Genomic DNA, 6,850 nt, shown 5'->3' with positions numbered 1-6,850 from the left:
CTCTGTAAGGCCTTTTACCTCACAATGCTTGTGCTCCTATATCACGAGGGCCTGCTTAGGGGAGTCTGACTTCGGTTCCCTTGCTATGCTTACCTTTAGGGGAGCGACTACTACACTCTGGACCTTTTTTGGTCTCCACTGTAAAGTATCGGTAGTCTTGTCCTTGCCCCCCAGTATCTCAAAAACTGAAGATTTAGCTTCTGGTTCTTCGCGAAACAACCTGCGCTTGACATGTGGTCGCCAAGTCGGCGAACTCTCCTTTCTAGCTAGCGGAAGTGTTCTCTCTTCAGTGATCCTGCAAAAAACACTGGGCTTAGATGCCCCTGTTGCTGAGCTCGCTTGTTTTTGAAGGCTGCGGGGAGCCATTAATGGCTTAGCAGCTAGTGCCTCCATCTCCTTCTGATACTGCTCAGGTGATTTGACCAATTGCGAAGGCTTGATCAGGCCCTGGTCCAGAGCCTCTAGCGTGCTCTTGGCTCCCCAAACCTGCGCTGCAGTTTCCTCTTCTTGGAAGGGCTTATTTCCACTGCCTTCCCCTTTTCCCTGGTATACCACTTTCCTTCCTTGATGGTGGCGGCTGGAGCAGGCGGGATATAGGGCTTGGTTAGAATGTCTTTGTGCTTGTTCGTAGCCTTCTCCTCTTGTTTCTGATCAACCGCGACCGCTCTCAGCTTCTTGAACAAATTGGAGTCCTTTGGGGATGGTGGTGACTCCATTTTCTCTTTTTCTCTTGGGCTAGAAGGTTGATAGTTTCGCGATGGCGAGGCCCACTTGATGGGCGGGAGAGAGCCAAAACGAAATGTCTGCTCGACCTCTTCATGTGATTCTTGGATGCCACTCTCTTCTTTGCATCGCGAGCATAGGACCATGGGTGAGGCTTGACCAACTGGTTCAGCTTTCTTCTTTGCAGGGGTCTCATCCTCGGCAAACTTTCCTTCTCGCCCCTTTGTACTCAAATCCAAGGTTGGTTTCCTCTGGTTCTGCTTGGCCCAGTTCACATCGACCATATTGATTCCAGTGTCAAGAAAAGGGTTCAGGTCTACAAGCGTTGCCGCTGTTACTGGAGCTTCCACCTGCAAACTGCCATTATTAAGCCATACCTGAATTTGGTCTTTGAGCTTCACACAGTCCGCGGTATTGTGATTCCACAAGTTGTGGAATTTGCAGTACTTCTTCCCTTTCAGCTGGTCTAGTCGAGGAAATGGTCCAAAGTCGGTCTTCACCATCTTCGCGGCGATCATCTCATCCAGAATCTCATATGCCTTATTGGCATCATATGTATATGTCACGAATTCAGGTTTGGTGAAGGCCATCGATTTGAGCTTGACAAGTTCCTTGGAAATTTTCAGTTGCTTCAGGGCTGGATTCTTCCTCCCGGTTAGTTCATAAGGAGCGATATCATTCTCCTCTTCCTCATCGTCAGCCTGAACCACCTCTTCACTGTGATGATGGTAGTAAGGGTCATAAGTAGCCGGCTGGTAGCTCAGGGCCGCTATGGTACGATGTTTTCCTGGTACATATGTCCCTTTGGACGCATTCTTCCTTGCGTCAGTTTCTCTGAGGAGATGTTCAAAGCTGCCTACCTCTGTGATGAGTTCTCCCATTGACTGGATCATGCTTCCATGTTGCTTCTTTCGCTGACGAGGTTCCAAACCCTTGACCGCCAGCTTGACTAACTCTTTCTCAGGCAGGATGTCGTTCAGCTTGGCTTTCTGAATTTGGAAGCGTTGAAGATAGGCCACGGCGGACTCTGTAGGCTGTTAGGCCATCTGAGTGAGAGAAGCCGAGTCAACCTCAGGCTCAATGGCTCCGAAGGTTTCTCGGAAAAGCTTTTCCATTGCAGGCCAATCTGCCACTGTTCCTGGTCAAAGTTTGGAAAACCATCTAAAGGCAGTTCCCGAAAGAGAAGTGTCAAAGATCTTGCATTTGAGGATATCATCATTCTGGTACTGGCCGCATTGCACCCTAAACCTGGCCTGATGAGTTGCCGCATTCTCGGTGTCTTCCCCTGAAAAAGTAGAAAATATGATATTTTTATAACCCCTGGGAAAGGGCGCGAGCATTATATGCGGCGGGAAAGGTCCCTCATAGACCCCATCCATTTGGGCCCTAGGATTAGCCAGCCAGATCATCTCCTCTACCTCTTCACGTCGTACATATTCTGGGCCCGGAGGAGGAGGAGGGGGTGTCGCCACAGTATGGCGAGCAGCCTGCAAAGGTATTGCTTGGTTTACAATCGCTGTCCCTTCTCCTACATGTACAACGCGAGTTGTAGCTGGTTGCTGAAGAGTCACTGCTGGCATAGGCGTCTCTTTTGCCAAGGCTGTTATCTTAATCGGGTTACCAGCCTGGTCAAGCCCATAATAGCTTCCTGGCAGTTCTTGGTATATGTTTTCTGCCCCGTCGCTGTCGTATTGAATGAATGTGGTAGAGTCGGACGAAGTTCCACCAACTTTTGATGTCTGATGCTTCTGTCTGGTGGTTTGTCAGGATGACGAGGTGACATTTTCTTTGCTGCCGCCAATAACCAGAGCTTGCTCTTTATTTTTCAGTGGTGTAGCAGCAACGGTTGCGGAAGGTGTAGCGGTATTGCTGCTAACCTTCTCTCGCTGATTCGGCGGCACGTACTTGCCCGAACCAGACGGCTGGCCAAGGGAGCCAAGGATAGCGTTAGGATCCCCTAAAGCTTTGTTCAACACTTCTCTTGTCTGGTTCAATTCGGCTCTTTGCATGGCCACCTCGGTTGCGAGGTTAGCGCCATCCTTGTGAAGACCTGCCATATCTGACGCAGTCTACTTGGTTTGGTTTGTGATAGCCTCCATGATTTCTTTCTGGCACTGATTCTGCTCACTAGTGATACCTGTGGCATGGGCCCTTACTGCATTCTCTGATTGTGCAATTTGTTGCTTAGTATCCTCCGCATGTCAGGTAATGCGCTGGTCTAGTTCGCGTATGAGATGGTCTTTTTTACGGTTTCCCTTTCAAAATCATCGGTTGTCTTCTTACGATGATTTTCAATATTCTCCATGATGATCGCGAACCTTACCTCGGAGGTCGCTCCCTTTGGAATAGGCTTCGCAACGAAAGCCTCTCTTTCTCCACTTTCCACTGTATTGGAGACAGCAGTAGTGATAACAGGCTCACTGGCCTGATTAGTAGTGACACTCTGACCCTCAGTAGTGGTCGGGTGATTCTCTCCCCGTTCAGTTGACATATCGGGTGATTGGGAATGACGAGAAAATCTTCGAGTCACTTGTTCTTCAGAAAGACCACGACAGTCCGCGTGAGAATGCGGTTTGTAACTGGAGGTCTTATGCTTTGAGCAGTTAGCGTAAACCTTTTGGTAAGGGTTTTTGCTTGACTTCCCAATGGCTACGTTCACGAAGAGACACTATTGGCGTCCCACTGGGCGCGCCAAAATGTTTGGCTCCAAAACCAGTTGGCGTGCAAACTGTCTCTTTTGAGCATGTGCGCGGGCGTGCCAGCACCATGGGGTGCAGTCGTCGAGGGAGTCCCTTGACCTGACTTCTTCTTCTTCAAGCGTTGTGGACGAGGAGAGCACCAACCTCGCCACAAGGTTCTTCTCTAGCCTTCCGAGAAAGGACTTCTTACCTTACGGATAAGGACTTTGGATGTGATCTCTTCGCATCACCGAATCGATACTCAACGTTGTAGGCTGAGCAGAGCAATCACTGGGAAGTTTGGAGAAAGCACGGGTTTTACTAAAGCGTGACTTTAGCTTCGCCGGGTTGCGAGGGCGTTACCCTTGCTTCCCTGGTTAAGAGAGTCTCGGTGGCAGTGGTACTGGCAATCGGCTCTTGGAGAGACTAGGACTGGCGTGCGATCACCGGGTTTCAACGAGGTTGAAGGTTTGCTCCGGGGAGGCTTTGTAATCGCTGGGATTGATTGATTTGAGAGAGGTCCTTTTATTGTCCTTGAAACCTGGTATTTATACCTAGGGTTTCGACTGTTCCTTGCTATAGAAGGATTATTGATTGAAGTTTGCTATTCAATCTCTGCTACTTGACTCTAATAAGGTTTCGTTTTCCTTATGGATCACGGAATGGGCGAAGCTGTAACCCAAACCCAAGTAGGCTTATTTTTGGGCCGCAGGTATCGGCCCGCTGTGCTAAATCCACTAAATGATCTTGCCAAAATTACTTTTGGACTCGAAAGCAACCAACTGCGAGTTCTCAAAGTAAGTGACATTTCAAGCATGACACCTGAACTAGCGCTCATCACTTTTAAATTCAATTGTGATTGAGAAGATAATTGTTGATGATTGGTGTTATACCTTACTTGATTCAAAAACTTCTCGGTTACATAAACTTTTTTGACGATTTAATATTGGGATATCTTCTGTTGTCCAAAATGATGATCAACTTTTACTTTATATTTTAGAAGGGTAGGTAGGATGAATAAGTGAACGCTGAAAAAAAAAGTGAAACATTGGATGAGTTTTTGTTAAATTAGTTTATCTTCTATTTGCAGAAATAATAATGCAGACATTCAAGATTATGACATGAAAGTCGGATGGTAATATAATGTGTTAATTAGGGTCATGTTATCAATCACAGAGAATTGAACTTTGCTGCCTCATAAGTTCGTCCTCGCTGCTCTACAGGAACTCTACCACAACTAGGTTTGAAACCAGTAAGTATATATTTGGGATCCCTGTATGAAAACATTCTTAAACCAAAGACTTCAAAGAACGACAAACTTTATAAGATTTTATAACTTAAAAACTGATGCATGATGCTTTAATAAATACGGCGCCAAATCCAAGTATTATCTGACGGCCAGTCCCATAGACCCACTACACGACCTTACCTCAAATTAATTTATCACTAGGTAAGCGTAGCGAGAGCGTCCACAACCTAGTTACACACACATACCGAGTCCGTGATTGCGGATACTCAAACGACCGGCATAGCTAATCCTCTAGAGGTTTAGGGAATCGAACCCAAGGAAGTCAGTGCCCCTTTCACCCTCAAGCCATCACATTTCTCACGATTTGGTTAGTATGCGTTGCATTTTAACTTAACCAAATCATACCATTTAACATGCATCATTTTAATAACAATATATATAAGAAAAGCACTAACTGAGGAGAGTCCTGAATCCCTACCTGGATTCCGATGCTGTTCCTCACGTACTTCGAGAGTCGCGAACCTTTCATTGCTCGGGTAACTAGAGTCCTAAGTTCTGACATTTCGATAGTTAATATCTCATTGAACTAATAATTGAAATCTCGACGATTACAAATCGTACAATCAAGTTTTCCTAGTTTGACCAAGAGTTGACCAACTTTGACCATTGTTTGACCCATGTTTGACCAATCGAGGCAGGCTCAATAATTATCCCAATTACCGAGCATTTATTTGAAATTTACGATATCGACCATATATTAGGTGTACCCGATTCACTAAGTCCACCCAATATATACATAATTTCTTTTCTTTACTCATTAATTCATTATCAAACCGCAAAATACACAAGCAAACTAATAACGACTTCACTAACGAAAGATCTCAAAGTACTTAAAAATTTCGTCGCATAGTAATTCGACGGACTTTACTATGGACACCCAGTTCATTCCAATTTTCACTCAAGGTGTGCCCAAAACCACCAAGGACACCCAAGATCAACTCAACCAATTCTTAAACTTTTTACAACCATCTCGAACAACCTGCCCTAGCCACCTTAGCAAGGCAACCATAAACAACCTCAATCCACCACCTAATTTCAATTCAAAACTAATACCAAGTACTAATCTGGAACACAAAATTAACAAAATCACCATTTGACACACTGCCATAGTACAAGCTTGGAAATCACAATCCATTCGAATCGAAACACCACAACCCATCCAACCTGTCCAAAAGTGCCTAGGAACAGAACTTCAAGTTTTTACCTTCAATGGTATAATTCGCAGGAGCAATGCTACTGACGAAGAACACGGCAACCATGATTCTCCCACTTCTCTCACTATCTTACAAACCCTGTAAGTTCTGTGTTCAAGAGCATAACAACGCTTCAACAGCAACTCACTGCACAAATCAAAACCGAGAGATTTCTAAAGAAAATCGAAGCTGCCACCATGAACGGTGACATCGTGATCGAAGCTTACCCAGTCTAATCAACTCAACCCAACTAGCAAATTGGGATGGAACAATTACTCCTTTGAGTTCTAGAGCCAGAATTTCTGTTGAAGACGAACCACGACGGGTAGGACAGCTGCCTGCGTCGGTGACGGCATGGAGACCGAGAGGAACCCAGAAACTCAAATCGTCAAAACTGAACCCAATTCAAAAAATAATTGAACAGACTTGAAGAACATGACGAGGAGAGGAGGTTTCATACCCCAGACAGCTCAGATGGTGGCCGGAGGCGCCGGTAATTGCAGAGGTTGCCGGAGAAGTCTCAGAGCTTCCAGTCGTTGCTTCTCCGTTCACCGTTGATGCATGGACAATTTGAGGATACAGGGAGGTAGGCGACGCAGAGGCAAAGGAAATGGTGCATGTACGCCGTCGTGGGGTGGCCGGACTGTAGAGCGCCGGCCGGGTCCTCCTTGCGGGTTTCGGGTCAGACGCAGAGAACTCCCAGCTCGCTCTCTCTCTCTCTCGTGTTTTCTGGAATTGATCTTCATCCTTGATCTGATCAAGGAATATAAAGACCCTAATTTCCATTCTATTCAAGGGCCAAGATGAAGCGGTGCTTGATCAATGGTCCAGATCGCACTGTAGAAAATTCTATTTCTTTAAATTATTTTCTAAAATCCCACAACTTCGGAAAATCGCTATAAATAGCTCGGGTATCCAGAAAATTCCCCGAAAATTTCCACGAACTC

General features: G+C 45.9%; 1 long non-coding RNA gene across 2 annotated transcripts; it reads right to left on the bottom strand.

Moving 5' to 3' along the window:
• Positions 1-5,537: 5,537 nt before the first annotated feature.
• Positions 5,538-6,628, bottom strand: LOC112195715. 2 transcript variants are annotated; one of them, XR_005810197.1, is made up of 3 exons: positions 6,364-6,628; positions 6,131-6,241; positions 5,538-6,011 (listed from the first exon to the last, which is right to left on the bottom strand). It is a non-coding gene; the product is annotated as an uncharacterized LOC112195715 (long non-coding RNA). The 2 variants fall into 2 exon arrangements; XR_002934735.2 differs by having other exon boundaries at positions 5,538-6,241.
• Between the last annotated feature and the right edge of the window lie 222 nt (positions 6,629-6,850).

Source organism: Rosa chinensis, chromosome 4 (genome assembly GCF_002994745.2).
Source record: "Rosa chinensis cultivar Old Blush chromosome 4, RchiOBHm-V2, whole genome shotgun sequence".
In the NCBI taxonomy this organism is placed as follows: Eukaryota; Viridiplantae; Streptophyta; class Magnoliopsida; order Rosales; family Rosaceae; genus Rosa; species Rosa chinensis.
Note: the sequence above shows the minus strand (reverse complement) of the source record. Positions and strands in the feature narration are given on the sequence as shown.